Source organism: Hetaerina americana, unplaced genomic scaffold (genome assembly GCF_022747635.1).
Source record: "Hetaerina americana unplaced genomic scaffold, ioHetAmer1.1.p SCAF_1, whole genome shotgun sequence".
Lineage (NCBI taxonomy): Eukaryota > Metazoa > Arthropoda > Insecta > Odonata > Calopterygidae > Hetaerina > Hetaerina americana.
In genome coordinates this window covers 54,480,183-54,499,447 of record NW_027286069.1, presented here as the reverse complement: position 1 = coordinate 54,499,447, position 19,265 = coordinate 54,480,183, and positions in this window count along the sequence as shown.

The following is a 19,265-nucleotide window of genomic DNA, read 5'->3' as shown; positions in this document are numbered from 1 at the left end:
GCCCTCTATGCTCTCACACGCCCACACTCGCTTGTGTTTCCTTTCCGACCCCTCGACGCCCCAGACTTGGACCTCCATCCAGCCGCCTGTCCCTCGCATTCGCCGCTGCCTACCTGCCCCCCCCCTCCCACCCGGCCGTCTCTTTCTCCCTTGCTTCGGTCCACCACGACCGACTCTCGGTCTGTTCTAAACCAGGTGGTGCACTGGCGCTTTCCTTCCCATTCACGCCATTATTTTTCCCGCCCATTCCTCCTCTCACACGGATTCTATAATTTGGTCACTCGACATATCAAAGGTTTAACTGGAGATCCTAAATATGGAGGAGGGACGGGCAAGGGTTTACTCTCTCAAAAAAATATGTGCTACCGATGATTTTTCTTAATCATTCGGCGCTAAGTCGAAGGAACAGCGGTCTCCATCATGGGAGCGTTTTGAGGTTCTCATTGTAGAATTGAAATCGACCAAGAAAAGTTAATTACGTTATCGAACAGCACTGTTAACTTGCAGCTTGGCGAAGGATGCTGGTGAAGTTGAACAAAGCACTAACGGCGTGACAATACTTTTTAATTCAATTTGCCTCAAAGGCGCTGGTCACCGTCTGAGATATGCATAGACAATACATATTACAAATTGCGTGTTAAATAATGTATTAATTGTGATATGTCCTACGCGTTGTATGGTGGATTATCATTATTTGATAATAAATGTTGTATTTTATGTGTTGCACCTAAACACTGAGTCATGCCCCAAAATCTTACGCGCCCGATGAAGTTGGAATGAGAAATGAAAATACTCTCTTTCTATAAAAATTTTTCCGCAATATTATTATTTAGTGTGACAATAGTATTTAGGTTTAAATTGCTAAATATGCGCTCTTTGATGTTATTTCCAATAGCAGTGAATTGAATTCTCGGGCTGCAGTCACGTCACACTTTTGAGACATAAGAGACTGAAGGCTACAAATTGTTAGTAATTGATTCCAAGAAATGGAAGAATAAACATCAGTCTTGGAATATGAAGAAACTCTGCATGTTTAAGCATGATAAAGTATTCCATACCGAGTATTTGCCTTTTTAATAATAATATGAAAGGATGCATTATTATTATAGGTATTCTGTCGTTTATTTAGGTTTTTAATGGGTCCAGATTATATATAAAACTGACCGGAGGGTCCGGGTTCGATTCCCGGGCAAACCTCAAAGGGCACCCTCTGCTCCAAGCTGAGCTGAAGCTGTGATTTTTCGGGCATCAGATCTTCCTGAGAAACTAAAACCTACACAGAAAGGAGCCTCCCCTTCCCTGATGTGTGAATTTCACATGCAATCGGGCTTAGTATTGCGTGAACTCCACCATCACCAACCAAACACACCTTTGGGTTGATTGCTATATTTATAGTTTTATTATATTTTATTATTTATCATATTTTATATATATACAGATACGAGTGCATACTTATGTGTGAGTACAATATTTCACATGAAATTAATAGGGAAAATCTTGAGTAGTATTTTACAATGAATTATACTGTATTTATAATTATTCTTAGCGTAATTTTTATGGACGTTGAGAATGATAATGAAAGACTCTGAAATAATGTGCCTTTTTGTAGTATTATGAGCAAAGATAATCGCACAACTTATTATTTTGGTCCAGTTGATGTCATGGTCGAATACGTGTCCACATTCAACAGTTTATCCCTTACAATAAATACAAGCACATCAACTACATTTTGGTAAGTTCACGATAAAAATAAAACTAGGTAACCTCTATACGAATGACCAAGTATCTGGTTTATTGAGGAAATAAATATATAAAATGTTTCCATTGAAAAGATTGCGATTCATGCAGCCTTCATGTCTCCTTTCAATGAGATGACATTTAAATATTCCGCGCTATCATTGAATCTATAAATGGGCTGCAGGAATCGATATTGTTCTAAATAAAGAAGTGGGTAGTTTTAGTGATGACCGCTGTATTAATGTTCAGCTCTAATTTTGGAAATTTTAATATCAAAACGTAAGGAAATGTAATGAAATAATTGACTTTGTAATTCCACACACTTTTATGAGTGTGGAATTACAAAGTCAATTATTTCATTACATTTCAATATGTTATGCAAATTCCACAAAGTTACGCGTGAGACAACAAATCCAAACGTATTTTTTACGAAAACACTTTCTGAAAATAATTGATCTATGTGTCTTGAGATTGACGGACTAATACCATTTCCTCAATATTTGGTCTCCAAATTCTCTGTCCCAGAACATCTTCTAAATATTATAAGCCCCTGATACCTATCCAAAAATCTGGGGGGAGAAGGAATTGAAGAAAGGAATAAAATTTGGGAGAGCTTGATTTTTTTCCACCATCGAGACCGTAAGGGTATCATCAACCTATATTTCGATTTGTCTGAAGTTGAATTTCTATACAACTAGCGAGAGTTTTCAAGACTTGAGGATTAACCCTGCGGATTGGAGTACCACTAAAAGTCATTCCTCTGCTGGGAATCGAATCCGGTTTTTCGCTGTGGTGAGCCAGTATATTTGCACCGATTCAATCTGGTCCCATCCATTTATGGCGGACGCACTTATATGGTCTGCATATGGGCGTCTTTATAGTCCAGTCAAATTAGGAAAAAAAGGACCGGACCTGAGAAAAAAAATTCAAGAACAGAATATTGGCACATTAATAGAGTTCAACGTGCCGTTTGGCGAATAAAAGTCCCGTTGCCGGGAACCCCGGTAGAAATGCTATAAAGAAAGTGATTCGGGATTTACAAATTGTGGGTTTCCAATTAACCCCTGATATTTTATTTGCATGTGTATCTGGATGATTTATAACGCAAATGAAAAGTTCGGCTTACTTCTACAAAAATTTTAAGATTTAGGCTTTGCTAATTCCCATTTGGTGACCATGGATGGACAACTATCGGAAAAATGCATATATTTTATTCTTGGTGTGCTTGGCTTAAGACAGGTGGTATCTAGGAGATTTCATGCATTTATTCAGTACAGCGAACGATGGATGCAAACTCGTGTCGATGTGCCAAAAGTCGAATCTGAAGATTTTTCGCAAATTTGACATTGAAATTCCCTGAAGCATGATATTCTATTTTCTTCAACTCAACTCTTGCATTATCCCCCTGGAATTGTGTATCTACATCTACATAATTTCGCATCCGTCTGCGGAAACCCTCTCTTTTCATCTCCTCTCCGCCACTCTCTGTACTCCCATCTGATGCATTTTCTCTTTCACCCGCAACTCCTGGTTTCTATTCTTGTCTCCTCCTCATCGTTGTTCTTACCCCTTGGTGTAGCACCTTTGTCTTGCAAAGACCCTCCCCCACATCCGTCACAACGAAAATACCGTCACTTCTGAGATGGTCGGGGCCTCATTCTCCCAAGTGATGTCCTCTCCATTAAGTTTCCTTTTGTGGGTCATACCCAAGCCCCTGGATCCTAGTATACTTAATTCATAGATATTTCAGTGCTGAAATTTTAGATGCATCGGGCAGGAGTGGGTATTAAAACATAGGTTTTATCCGTTCCTCACCCCTACCCCCCCTGCCACAAGACAGAATTCATAGAAATTTTGCCCTCAGTGGAGGGATGGACTTGCAACCGCAGCCCGTTGATGAGTGAATGACGGTAATTAAAAGTCCAAACTACTAGGTCGTTGTTGCTCTTATCTTTCTAGCAGAAACTTAAATGAAATTCTCGAGGGTACCCCATTCGCCGAAAGGCTGCTCGCCAAAGAGAACCCTCTAGCGTCTCTTCGAAATCCCTATTTTACTCAGAAATCTTATCAGTGCTTGAATGTTAACAACGCGCACTGATACAAGCTTTTGTTTCGAGTCTAACGTAGATTGATATGAGTGTATAAACTATGACCCGGTGGTGTCCTAATGTTAAAGCATTCAGTTTCATTCTCATAGCCTGTTCCTTTGCGAAAGAAAACAATATGTATCGTGCATTCAAACCTTATAATGTGGTTTTATTTATAGGTTCTCAATGAATATTAGTTGTTTTGTTGCTTGTTTTCATATTTAGTGCATTCAGTTACCTGGATTCCATTCTTTTCATTAACCAGTCTTCACTAGTCACAGAAATTGAAAGGAAAATATTAATTGCTGTGAGGGCGTCGTACGATAAAATTTCCGCCCATTGTGACATCTGTTTCATACGATACAAGAATTTTCGCTATTTCATCCATGGCTTTGTGATTTGTAGATTTGGCTCATATGTTTTGTGTTTCGTAGATTTCTCTCGTGTACTTTCGTACTCTGTCCTCACACGGTGGGGGTGTTCATTTTCCGGCAAACTGTATACTTAAAACTTTCTCCTTTGGGATTCCGTAATGTTAAGGAGGACGTTAATGGTCTCGGTTACGCAAAAAATATAAGTTCATAACCTCTCGCTGCCTGTCCCACAATTTCCTCTTCCCTCTAATTTTCCGGGCGAGGTAGTGCGACTGCGAGTGTCCTTAGCACCACCACCAGCCAGCCAGCACCACCCTCAATTCAACGGTGGCCATTCCACGCAACGCTCCGCCTCTCCCCGTCTGCCACCCCCCCCCCGCCCCATCCCCCGCCTCGGGGGAGAAAATAGAAGAAAACGCCAACCGACCCTATCTCTGTCTCTGTCCCTCCCTCTCTCTCTCTTCCCCAATATCACGGCGTTACCTTTCTTCATCTCGCCTCTCCTTAGCGTCTGCCCTGAAACACAGCTCGCCCCATCAGGCAGACGTCCCTTCACAACACCCCCGGGGAACGCAAAAGTTTATTCTCCGGACTGTCTCCTCTAGCCCGTTCCTCCCCCTCACTTAACCCACTAACGAGGAGGACGCCACGGATCGAAAAGGGGCGGCAGCGTGAGCGGGAGGAGGGCCGGGACGGGAGGGGCAGGAGAAGAGGCAGGCCGGGATGTGGGGGCGGATCTGCGATGCCTACGCCCCCTGCAACTCCTTCCCTTTCACCTTCCTAATTATCCCATTGACTCCCGCGCGTCCGTTTTAGACTTTTCCCCAGCGCACGCTCTTCACGTCTTCGTCCTCGTTCCCTTCCAATATCCTTCCCCCTCTCGCTTCCCCGGCCCCACCGGCCGCCTGTCCTCGGAGGACTTCGCCCATACTTTCACGCGTGGGCGTCTTGGCTGTTTGCACACGGTGAATCTAGAAGGACACGTAGAGAGAGTTTGAAAAAGGTGTTCTTGGAAAAAGAGATTTCGGGTTTTTTAAATCATTCCATATTTCATTCTATAGGCTTGCACGACAATATGAATAGATAATGAAATTCAAGTATGGTGGGCATGTATAATAACAACATATTATTCTGTTTCTGAAGGTTCTAAGATTTGAAGTATTTAATAATATGCTGTTCTAAATTTGGCCAAGAAATCAACTAAAATAACCTATGTCATTTTTACAGTTATTTGAAGCGAATAGTGGTTAATATAAACATAATTTAAAAAATCTTAGTTCTGATAAACTATTGAAAATTGCTCACCTTTATATTTCTCATGGCATTTTTTTTAATTGGGAATAATATATTGTGTTGCTCTTTAAAAAAGGTTTATCACTAAATATATCTGCAGGCACAGTTTGTGACTCAAAATCTGAAGAAGTGACATAAAATTTTTGAATCTGATCCTTTTATTGGTAATACTCATGATTTTTCTTTTTCATTCTTTCTCGTATGTCCCTTAATTTTCTATCTGTCATCAAGTTCTATAACTGGCTAATTATATGGCTCCAGTATGTAGAAAGCATGCAGTAAGCATCCAAAGTGCATTATCCAGGCGAGGAAGCTAGGGAAATGCATTTCCGTATGTAGTGTATTATTTCGTTGCCCCGTGTATAATTCGTGCGATTTTGTGTAGAACTGTTTTCATATTTTGAGCAGTTTCCCCTCCCGGGCGACACACTCAAGTTTCTGTAAATAGTATGGGTATCCTTTTCGTCTGTGAATGTCATCGTCAGAGATAGTTCATTTACAGATGAAGCATTCCATTATTTTCCAGAAGAAAATTAATCATTGAATTAACTCATTGATGAAATATCTTGGCCCAAATGAAAATAATTTTCCCATCTTCATCCATTTTTTTTGATTGCTTGAAACTTGCCACAGTTGAAAATATGAGCTTGAACAATTTTGCAGCGATGAGATATCTTGCATGCTGCTTTTCTTATCATGTACCATTTGACCAAAAATGTTATACATATAAAGTTGAATACTCGTATGTATGAAAAAATTTTAAAAAACTAATTTTTCTCTCGGATAACTTTTTGAAATACTATTTACTAGATGATACGAAGGAAAAATGTTATAACTATGGGATATTATCAAATTATAGGTGAATATTCATTTGTTTGTGGTAAGATTCGCGTCCAATAATAATGGCATAGTTTCTTCTGGAGACCAGATAGTCGGCATGTACCTTAGAGTTCAAATGTAAAATCTTATTTAAACTCTTTATTCTTTACTGAATATGATATCCACTGCATCCCCCATAATATTGGTTTTGTCTCTTTTCTTCTCATTCGTTCAGAAAACACTTTTGAATCTGCAAATCCTCTCACTAATTTTTTTGATTCATCCTCTCTATTTTAACTGCATTAGTTAGGAATATTGTTATCACTATTGGATAAGGATGGCTCTGGGAATATTTTCAGATATGCGTTTGCCACGGCAAGGTAAGAATAATCCTGTTACTATTTCGATTTGTTCGCCAAAAAATATTCTCTGACTTTCGGTGACATATTCTGTGACTTCAGGCAAATATTTTGATAACGACTGTACGTCATTGTTTTTTGGTATTGTTTAGTTTTTTTCTGGATAATTTCCTTAGAAGGCGTTTTACGTTATAAATTCGAAAACTTTCTCACGATGCTTATCCTCCTGTACACGTTAAAAAGTAACCTCCTATAAAAGGAAAACGTCTACACAATAATCTACGGGTACGGGGAAGTAGCAGATTTTTCCTATTTAGATTTGCTTGCAATGTTTACATTATCAATGCAATATTATACATTCTCATATTTGTATGAGTAACGTTATCCCATCATTATGACAATTGTTTGAAGGATAGAGCATGACACGTTCCTGTATTCCTGTTTTGTGCGTGCGCGGAGAAACCCACTTCATTATCCGTTACTCCATGCTTATCGTTGTTGTATTTTGCGTGTTAAAAATGGGTTGAGAAAGATTCCTTAATAAATAAGCCGTTTTTCAATTTGAATGCACAATTTTAGGGTGTTTGGACTATCTCAAAAGTTACACTTTAAGGGGAGATATGTTAAGAGATGACATAAAGATGGAAATTAGAAACCTCCTACGTCCGCCATTGGTTCGCCCCCATAAGAGGCACATATTTTATAAAATATGCGACTCTCCCTGTGTTGCCAATGCTTGTCGGTAAGGTTCGCTCATGGCATCGTATCATAGAACGATGTTTCCATTTGGACGCTGAGCTTTCAAACGAAAATGCTGTGAATTATTTTGAATTGATAGTCACGTCAGTTATCTACTGATAATTGAATAGGTTTTTTTTTATCTAAGAGTAAAAAAGGACTGCAAGTATTACAATTTGACACACTTTACCACATCCCGGGCAGCAACTAACCAGTACGAATTCTCCCCGGTTCCTCTCTCCCCTCCCTCTCCCCCAACCTCACACCTTCGATAAGGCGCGCCTTGGACGTCTCCCTTCCCATCTATCCCTTCCCTCTCGGTTTCACCCTTCTGCACTCGTCCACTCCGCCACCCGACGTTAATTAAATGCAAGTATGGGTCCCCCCTCCCACGCCCACGATACAGATCGTCCGTACGGTCCCTTCACCTTTCCTTCCTTCCCTCCCTCTCTCTCTATCACTCTCATTCCCTCACGCCCTATCCCTCTGAATCTCCTCCTCCCCCGCCCTCCTGACCACCTCCACACACTTCACTTTCACACTAACTCACTCGCCCTGTTTTGCACACCTTCTTCGCCTAACCTTCCCCCCTTCCAGCCTTTCGTTTTCTTCCTCCTCCTCTCTTCTCCATTCTCCGTCTCCGCTCGTGACCTCACGCTTCACCGTATAATTCTCGCCATCGACTCTCCTACCTCCGTCCTCACATCCCTCTCCCGCAGTTCACCCAGCTCCTCGCTTGCAACCGTATCTTCGCCACTCACCCTCGCTTTTTCCTCCACCTCATCGCCTCCATACGTTTCATTTAGGGCCGCAATAAACCTCTTTTTAAGAGTTGGTTTATTTTTATTCTAAACCTGGAGGCTTTCTCGTGCGTAATTATCCCTTATTTGCGTATGTTCACACTCATGGGGACAGTGGAGACGTATTAGAGAGAGAGATAGAGAGAGGGAGGGAGCGGGACGGGACTCTGGTATCGTCCCGCCCTCCCGTTGTGCTGACACCACGGGGAACTAACTGTGCACTTTCCTTCCATTTCCCCATCAACCTACCGCTGGGTTCCTGCTTTCGATGGGCAAAAGAGTCGCTCAATGAATCACAATACTGTTGATTTTTTTCGTCAACGGCAAATATGTGAACTGCGTGGGAGGAGGAGCGATGTCAAATAGAAAGTGTTTATTCAAATTCAAAAGGCGGGTCATAATAAGGACGAAACGTTAGTAACTTTGCTCCTGTTTTGAATCGTCCTCAATGATCAAATGTTTTGCTGTTACTAGCAATCGGGACGCAGGAGAGTTTGCTCCTCAAATTTGACAAGACTTCTGAATTATTTATTTCTCCTTCCGTATTTGAGTTTTATTTACGTCATGTGTGACCGATGCGACTATTTTGATCATAATGCGGCGGTAGAGTACCAAGCGGGGGCATCATATATTTGTATGAACTTGACCTTTATATTTTGGATAATTTTAATCCGGGATTATGCCGTTAAATAAGTTCATAATCAATCATAGCGTTTAATTCGTATTGGCATATTAATTGTTTTCATTTGTCATTGAATGATGAAAATTCATGAGTTAGTTCAGTAGGTATCTATGGATGACTATCGCATGAGCTAACGTGAGTTTTTTCACTATTGGATTTAGATGACATATAGACTTGAAAGGTGCGATAGATTGACTACCGTTTTATATTATTTTGCGTGGACAAAATGCAATGTAACTTAGTCTAAATGCAGTGGTTAATTTAATTAGCCTAAAATGAATTGTTGATAAACCTATAGAACATTTCTTAAATTATTACTGTTCAAGGTTTGATCCTAACAAGCTAGGAGACCCCTCCTTCCTCACTTCGTACCTGACTATACGTTTTTGGTCCAATTAATGTATTCAGTTCCCCATATTTCTTCGCTTTGCCGCGAGGAATATACTACCTTACATTTCAAAAAAGATGCACGTTGTAGTGATGCTTTTTTTCGATGCACGATATTAGAAATGAATAGGAAGGAAAATACTTCCTCAGTGCTGTAACGAGGTATTTTCTTATTTAAATTGACTCAGTCTTTTATTTTCATTATTTATTGAGAAGTAATTTATATATGTCATTATTCAATGTTGCTATAGTTGTTTGACTTTTGATAGGCAGCAGTGGGTACTGCGTGATTAATTTTAGGTGAAAATGCCCGATTTCGTCCTTAGTAGATTGAATTTCTATCATTTGCTTCGTAATTCATGGGTAATTAAAGAACTATTTGTTTACACTAGACTTCGTTACATTTGGTTGGCTTTTGATAAGCGTTTGCAGGAACTGCATATTTTTGTATAAAGTCATGCTCAAGAGTGCAAGTGCATTCTCAGAACATTTAATATACAAGTATGGACAATCGTCTCCTTTAAATCATTTAGGTAACCTTAATTTGATGCAAATTCTCATAACCTTTACCACTAAAACTAGAAGCTACTGCATGTTTTAAAATAGTATTTTTTCTAATGACTAATTCGACAAAAGATTTATTTAATCATCCTTTTCGTTCTCTCAGCATAATTTAATTTAATTACTCCGCCAAACAATGTCATCTATCTTGTAAACGCAGCCATTGGTGCAGTTGATAGTAAGAATTTAGATAAGCTGAAAATGGGAGAGGAGACAATCTGTCCAGAAACATACGTACGCTAGTTCTAGTAAAATAAACATTTCTTTTTATTCTTGAAACTTAACTTATAACAGGTTTTTTGGGGAATTACAGCTCAGTGAGACAAAACATTTAAACGACATCGTAACATAGGTTCGGTCGAATAAATCGGCGAGTAAAAATAAAATAAAGGAACACATTTACACGTGCTCAGCAAGAAGGTTAGAAAAATAAATAAAAAAGCCCGAGTCGTTTCTCACGATAACGTAATACTTTCGAACACGGCGTAATTGAAACCGAATCGCACTTTTGAAGCGAAACGACTTATATAAAATAGGAGGGGGCGAATGATAATAAAAAAAGAAACAAAAGGGGATCGTGGAAAACACGAAGCGGCGACAGTGCGTCCTCCCGCGCACGATACTACAGCGCGAGCGGCCACTCACACAACTCTCCGTTGAGTCATTACGGCGCGAAATTAAACGAATTTGTCGAACGCCCTCTCGTTGCATTGCATCCACCCACCCACCACCTCGATGGTCTTACACTCCCCCACCCACCACTCTCCCCTTCCCTGCGGCCTTTATAAATCCGAGGCCCGCTAACAAACCGATCACTCTCCGCCGGGAGAAAGGGGAGAGATAGTGAGTGAGCGAGGCACGAAGGGAGGGAGGAAAAAACTATATCCCTTGATTCTTTCCCGTCGCCTAACCCTTCCACCTTTTTTTTGCCGCACTGGCACTCGCTGAGACTACGCTTCCCCGAGCTCTCTTTTTCCACTCTCTCTCCCTCCCTCTAATTTCATTCCTCGCCTCTCCTACATCCCTCTCCTTCTCTCCTCCCCCAACTCAGTCTCCCTCACTCCTTCCCTCTCTTGGTTGTCGCACGTTTCCCAACGCCGCATTTTTTCCCTCCTTTTTCTCCTGGCTCCGTGGCCTCCTCCCACGCAGAAACTCACGGTCCCCTCCTTTCACCTCCCATCCCCCATTCCGTCCACCCTGGTATCTCTCTCTAACCCATATATATATATTATTTTTTTATCTTCTCTCTTCGTCGTCTCTTCTCACCTCGTCCCTCACCGAACGCCCCCTCCTTCCCGACCCTGACCACCCACTCTGCGTCGCCTCCCTCAACCCCTTAATTCCACCCACCCGCTCCGACACCCACCCCTTTGCCGGCCGCACCCACACCTTTCGGACTCCCCATCCCATCCCCTCGACCCTCACACAACTCCCGCCCGTCATCCCATCTCCTCCTTTCTCTCCTCCTCTCGATTTTTTTGTCCCGCCACTGCTCCAAGCGTGCGAAGCCCAGCCACATCCCCTGGTCTCTTCCAGTGCTTCATCCGTACCGTGCCCATCGCTGCGAACCTTCGGTGAATTATATTTTTTGTAATCGGTTGCTGGGGTTCGATCATTCCATGGGTTTTCCCTGATACCCGTTATATCTGGTACTTTTCTTCCCATTTGCGATTCCTGTAATGACGAAATTTTTTAAAAATTGCTAGTGGACTCCTTTTGGGAATTCTAGATTGACTTTCTTTCATATTATTCGTATATAGATTGATATTTTTGCTTCAAGACTTATAATATCACTTATATCGAAAAAGGGCCATGTGATATTTTGTAGAATGTCTATTCATCGTCATCTGTATGCTGAAAGCAGTTGAAACGGGCTCATGAGAGGAAGCGTAGTGCCACTAGGCAATAAGGAAATTTCACTAATTGGTCATTGCAATAAAAGTAAGTAATATTTTCCCTGCGAGTAGTTTGAACGGTATTGATTATTATTTTCACAGCCTGTGCGTGAGAAAATATTCCTGATATCGCCAGGATATGCGTTCATTTTTACGATACTCAATTTATCCAAACATTTCATTGTACCATCGCCTTTCAATGGTATTTGGGGCCAAAATAATTCACTCAATGTGAATGCTAAGCTCCAGGTTAAATTAAAATTGAATGTTACATCTATCACTGAACGGTATAGTCTTTCTTATATCATTTAATTGGAATTTGGAAAAAAATCACTTGCTAGTGATAATTATCTTATGATGCTTGAAGATATTAGGATGTCAGGTGTACCTTAGTAACAACACGTCTCCACGGTTTGGTGAGTGCCCAGTTCCAGTCTTGCAATGAAATCATTGAAGTGCTTCTCAGTTCTTGGATTTGGACTTTGAATTGAAATCCATTAGGAATAAAAGTGATTAATTGGCCCTGCTCGAGCTGTAAAGAGCAGTTGAATAAATTAAAAACAAACTTGGTCCTAAAAGACGAATGATAGCCTAGCATATTATATACTTGTATTATTCCACCTTATGGCTAAAATTATATTATCTCATTCATTTAATATAAATGCGTCTATCCTGAATTTGGACTTGTAGCAAGTTAAGGCATTGATATTGTGTAACTACGATGAAAAGGTTGTGTAAATTCACCTCCGGGCGGGTAGGAGGAGCCCGGAATGGTATTGACTGAAAATCGCCGTACCTGGAACGGCTAATGTCCACCTATCAGGTGATCCGCTACATAAACACACACACTCTCCCTCTCTATTCTCCCGTCTCCCTACGAAGCAAACCTCCTCATTCCCCTCGCCACTCCCGGTCATCCCATTCCGGCACCTTCGAGAGGTGCGCGCGAGTGTTCGTGCGCGTCTATGTGTCTTTTTTTCGTACTTGTGTGCAGGTGGTTTCTTCCTCCACTCCCTCCCCGTCTGTCCTCCGACTATCCCCCACTCGGCCATTCTTTTTCCCTTATCTCTTCCCCTCCCCGTCTCCTTCTCTCCACACATTCACGTACTCTTCTTCCTCTCTCTCTCTCTCATCTTCCTCTCCCGGTCAAACATCTCCCTCATCCCCCTTTCCTGCTCTTGACGCCACACTACCCCACCTCTTCCTCCGGGTCCTAAACTCCCACCACCCCGTGCGCCCACCCACCGAGTTCCTCTTTTTACAGCTTTCGTTAATTCCTTCGCCTTTTTTGGCGAGGCGTTGAAGAGTGGAGACGATCGTAATTCTCGTTTTTTTTTCTCTCTCCCCCCCACCCTCCCGGTCTATCCATCCTTCTCTCTTCCGTCTTTGCCTTCTTCTATCCTTGCTTTTATTCCCGTCTCTCAATTTCTAGGGCCTGCATCTTTCCACTCACCCTTGCCCTCTCTCAATCTCTCTCCCTCTCTTTCGGCCATGTCCTTCGTCCCAGTGCTCAGCGCCAACGACACCTTTAACTCTGCCTCCACTTTCGACGCCCTAGACCGCACGCAACCCATCACTTTCCCCTACAAAGGCAGTGCCAACACTTGTAATCTTAACTAGCCTAAACTAGGTGTCTTTTTCCTCACTTTCTTGCTTCCCTATGTCTCTCTCTATTTCTCACTCTTTATCCCCTCTTACCCACGATCGCTTAGTTCACTCTCCACGTCTACCACCTTTTCAAGTATCTTTCCACTCTATTTCCTTCTCCTTTTCACTTGTAACTATTATTCCCTAAAATGTGGTTTGTTTCGCGAGTTACCATTTACCCCTTGCTGCAGCCGCATTTCTGTATTATAGATTTTACCTGTAGTTATCCCCTTTCTTGATACAGAGGAATGAAGAAGATACGTGGGTGGAAAAAAAATTAATAATTTAGAAGTACTATGAAATGATTCTGAATAGGGAAATCTATGAAAGGTATTGGCAAGAATAAAAAGAAAAATAAGGTGCTTCTGAGGAGCTATCGTTTACTTACCACATTGGTGGTGGTGCGGAGGGAAAGAATTAGCAGTTTGGGTAGTGGGCGATGGATTAAGAGTGACAAATGATGGGAAACTTGAGCAGCTGAAGTTGCTATTACAGGTTTACTTTGTTTTTTTCATACCTCTGGTTGTTAACATCCCATTCTGTGGTATGTGGTGAATGTGTTGCGTGAAGGAGGCAAGTAGCAATGGGGATATGTTGTAGATTAGGGTAGCGTGGAGGGCTACTGCGAACGAATACAAGAACCACTAGCCAATGGTGATGATTCCCTTGTATAGTGTCAAAAATGTTGGTTAGAAATATCTTTTCGTACTTTTTTACTTTTGTTTATTATTATAAAATATTTTTAATATTTAAAGTAATCGTACTCTTTCTGGACAGTGAAAACCAATTACCTATTTTGTTCCATATCAAAAATGTTGGTTATGAAATAGCTTTCCGTAATATTTTACTTCTATGTATTTATTATTATATAATATAATAAATGTTTAAAGTAATCGTACACTTTCGGGGCAGAGAAAATCACTTGTCTATTTTGTTCTATGCGAGGCTTCGTTCTTTGGGTTTGAAGATTTTTTCACCGCCATTACGTACTGTTAAATTGCCCATAATACTGTCATACTTCGCGTTGACTGCTGACTGTTTTAATGAGCGATTAAAATGACATGATGGGATGAGACGATGATTTTCCCTTCGATTGGAGAAAAAGAGCACTAATATCAGCGCCTCTTCTAAGATCTCGACTGCCGCATTCTCTCCCGACTTTTCAATCTCCTTCTCGTACCTAGTTTCTATCCTGTTCCCCTATCGCTGCCGACGACTCTCTCCGATTTCATTTTTCGTTCCTCTTTTTCTTAATTCTTCAGGGGATCTGGCGGCAGCCGCTATCATTTCATCCTCCGTCATGCCCACTGTGTCAATTTCCGTATCTTTTTAAATAGCAAAAATCATTCCTGGATGCGCAGTTCCCTCTCGCGTTTTTCCCCTTTTGACCCCTTCGCTCTGGCTTCTTTATCCAATTTGAGTGCGTTTCTTTGCTCGGTCCCCCGTGTGATGGCCGGATATAAAACTATAAACACCCTAATGCGAAACACGTACACAAACCTACTCACCAGGGACTTCGTATCGCGGTGCGTGTGTCGAGCGCGCCCCTCCGTCCCTCCCACCTTCCCTCCCTCCTCTCGGCCCTGGCGGCCTCTCGCTCGCTCGTTCACTCACTCACTCACTCACTCCCTCGCGGAGGGAGAGAGCCCTCACACCTCTCCCTCTCCCCCGCAGTCAACCCATCCGCTCCCAACCCCACCAGCCGGTCTCCTTTTAATGCTCTCTGTACTGAGCCGTGCTCTCCGTTGTACTCGCACCATAAATTAACGATCGTACAAGAGGGAAGGGGGGTTCGGAAGGGGTAAACAAAAGGAAAAACGACAGAGAGTAACATTCCGGAGACGGGAAATATTCTTGGCGCGAGCAGCGTTGAAAAGGGCGAAAATAAAAAAAAAATGCTGCCTGCTGCATCTCTTCTTTATTTGGATGCGCTTTCAAAAAACCGAGTTTGCGAACCAGTCGGAGTAAATAAGTGGGATGGATGCGGGAGGATGGGTTAAGTGGGCTGGGTGGGAGGGTGTTGGAGGGTGGAGGTTGGGAGGTTTGGAGAGGGAGAACTTAAAGTACTCGTTTTTCTCGCGTTTATCAGTGAGTCCGGAGAGTTCACCGTGCGTGGGATGAATGAACGATTCCTGCCTACGCGTCGTGACGTGGAATTCTTTCCCCTTCGGGGGAATCCTTGAATCGCTCCCATGGGTGGCTGCGACGTGTCCTTTCTTTTATTTTTCCTCCTCTTTCCTCTCTCCTCCCTTTTCTCCCCTTTCCTCCCCCACGCAAACCCCCCACCCCCCGTAATGAATCGTGCCTAATTCGAAAGTCCCCCGTTCGCCGTGGAGCGAGGGTGTCTTCCATTTCCTATCTCCTCGCCTGCGCAATTTCTCGGGGCCTCTCGCGTAGTCCCCTTGACCCGCGCAAAAAGGGTATATCGAAGAGAAAGAAAGGAAATATCTTAACCCCCCCTCTCCGCAGTTAATTATGGGGGCACGATTATTTATAAGGATTAAAGTCCGTGGTATGCCATTATGTGAATGGTCGAGGAAAAAAAAATTAATCTAAACGACGAATGCGGCCGACCTACTACTTATTCCGGCCAAAGTTTTGTCCTTTCTAAGTCCATTTATCTGCTACGCCAATGATTTTTTCCAGACAGAGGAAACTGCCCTACTGCGACCATCACTGAAAATCTCTTCCACCTGCTCTTATTTTTTTGCGCCACGAATCAGGCGCATCTAATTCATGACGACTCTTTCAGACTAAACTTTGTCCTTGCCTTGACCCTACCCAGTTATACCTGAAAACGGTTTCTGCTTCAATGGATCAGTGAAATTAAAAAAAAAAAATCACCCTCCGTAACAAGTTGGCTTGATTTATAAAGCGAAATGCTGCATTAATAATAATAGAATTATCTCAGCCCATATTATCTACCCAAAAAATCAATTCTCGAGAGAAGGTGCTACAATTTTATTGAGTTTGCTAATGTTATTCATTGATCATGCTGAAACATTAATAAGCTTTAAACTAAAATTAATTTGATTCTCTTTTATTTTTAATAGAACCTTTCTTAAGTGCAAATTTAAAAGTGTGGCTAAATGAAATGTGGAAATTATAGGTACAGCCTTAATGTTAAACAAGAATGATGTCTAAATATTGCGAGCATCAGAATATTTAATGAAGTTCCGAGGCCGAGAATTGAAATAATGGTTGTAGTTTTACAGTACTATAATATGGCTTACAGAGCTTTTCGATTATTCATGTATTATTATTGTAAGGTGGATGATTATTTTGAATTCACTGGCAACGATTCCTTCTTTTTAGCTCACTTTGCCGTTTTTTAGTCGGTTTAAATTTTTAACGCACTGGTTAACCCAATCAAAACCCTTCATGAAGAAATGATTTTCGTAAGAAGTGATGTAAATAATTACGATGCTACAACCATCCAAGATACCTAACACGGTCATGAGGAGTAAGAAGAATTGATGAAATTGTCAAATGAAAATTAGCCGCTGTTGCTTTGTTCCGTCCTTAGAAGCAGTTAAAAATAAGGGCCGTGTCCATTTGGATACTTAAATGTAGAAATCGAAATATTATTCAATCAGAAATTATTCTTTAAGTGTCTCACTTAACAGTCAGAACTTAATGAGCATCTAAGTGCCACAAAAGACTATTCGGAACTCGGAAATATGGTCAGAAAAGAGTGGCGGAGTGACTTTGACGGATGGGTCCAACCGGCCGTGGCACGGTCTAAAGAATTTCCGTTACATCCATGCTCACGGATTCAAAACTTCTAATCTTGATGCTCTAAGTTGAAAGATACTTCGGTATTCCTGTCTGCTGACTCCTTTTCCCCTTTCGCTCTCAGACCTGAAGGGATGTCCACATAGGTGAGGAGGAAAAATGGCGCAGAAGTAGTAGAAAGAGAAGAGGAAGGAAGGGTGTCCGGGAATGGATTGTAAAGATTAGAGGGGGGTGTCTCGCCGAGGATAGGGGAGGGGAACAGAAGGAAAAACAGAAGGCTGGTAGGGAGGCCAAATAGTAGAGGAGGGAAGGGAAAGCTCTTTCTATACAGATGGAAGTCCGATAACAGTTTGACATGCATTAGTTTTATTGGGCTGTATATATGTGTGTGTGAGGGGGAAACATCTCTCAGAGGGAGAGAAATTCCCTTCTCCTCGCTCGGTTGGCAGATGACCGCCAAATACGGACCTCTCATCCCATGTTTGGCCTCGCAGTATAAATGAAATTAATGCTAGTTATGGTCAATAAAATTGATAAGGCTCGTTTTTTAAATGTATTTATGTGCACCTCAAAAGCAATCGATGGGTTGGTTACATTCCATTTCAGTTCAAAGTAACACAAGCCGCCGTCGAATAGACGGTTTGCTTCTTTAAATTTGCACCATTAAGCCGCGGTCATTTGGGTCGATTGCCCGGTTTTCCGTTGGGATGGCCTTTAGATCCCTAACGAAAGCAAATAGAAAGCTTTCCTCTGATTCATCACTACGGATCCAATTATAACCTCTGATATCGAGTCAATTTGATGATATATTTCCTTTCTTGATAACCTTAGTTACAAATTTAGTTGTTAAAATTCTTACATATTTCTTTTATCGTTCTCCGTGGCCTTCATATGAGGTGGGCACATGTAGAAATCGCCTTAACCAGCCACTATTTTGTTAGATAGGTTTCCGGGGAATTCAAACTACTTTTCCGAAATAATTTTTCGATTACTCAAACCACTTTATTTTATATCACTTTATTTTTTTATTGGTATTTCAGTCTTCATGCATTTTCCAATTCGATTTGCCTTAGGTCATGAATTTTTTCCTTCAGTTGTTTCTTTTTAAACAAAAAACAATTGAAATCGCCACACAGTTGATCTTAGTAGAAAAGGAGTAACTCTGCAATTGTAAACCGTGTCTTTAAAAGTTCTACATTAATAAAGTTTTACTCAGTCAATCCCAACATTTGCCATCAAAGCATGGCAATTATATCTACTCCATCGATAATGCGAAACTTCATAAAATATATCTTGGGTGTTATAATTATCATAAGCTTAACTCAAATTAAAATATTAATTTTGTGGCATATTTTAATTTGGTCTCTGGCTATACAACATATGTATATATATATATATATATATACATATGCTTACTTCTATATCTTCAGATGAAGACGGATTGTTTCCGTCGAAATATCAAGAAAATACGTGTGAGTGTTCTTCTTTTTTTGTGTTTCTATATTGTGTGTTACTGTGTATTGTACTATATATATATATATATATATATATATATATATATATATATATATATATATATATATATATATATGCATATATATACAATCTGTTCACATGCTTATTCGGTACAATCGGTTATACATTTGAAATATTATGGGAGTCTGTTAATACCCAATATATCCTTGAAAAATCAATTTTTCAAAAACCATTGAAGAATTGACAAAAATGTTTGTTTTTAGGTTACATTCGGCCCTTTCTTATTTCTAAAAGTTGATTCGTGCTGACATTCATCACTTTTGTGGAGATGTTTGCACATGGAACCTGGCTCTTTCAACAGAAGCGTTTGGCGTTTTGACTTTCCAACTGGAGGGTGAGAGAAAAATATATATAAAAAAATCCTTCCATTTGTCAGTGCGATAACAAACTTAAGGGCAATTTCACTCTCGTTCATCTCATTGCATTTTTTTTCTCCACTAGAAGCCGAAGAAAGTGTCCGGGCCATCCTCTTGCCCCTTACATCCCTCACCTCTTCTCTGAATGACGAAAAAAATACCGTATGGAGAAAAAAATATATATCCTCCGAAATCCCAATATTTGGCCCCGCTTTATTTCCGCGTGTGTGTGTGTGTGAGCCCCGCACACATGCGCCCG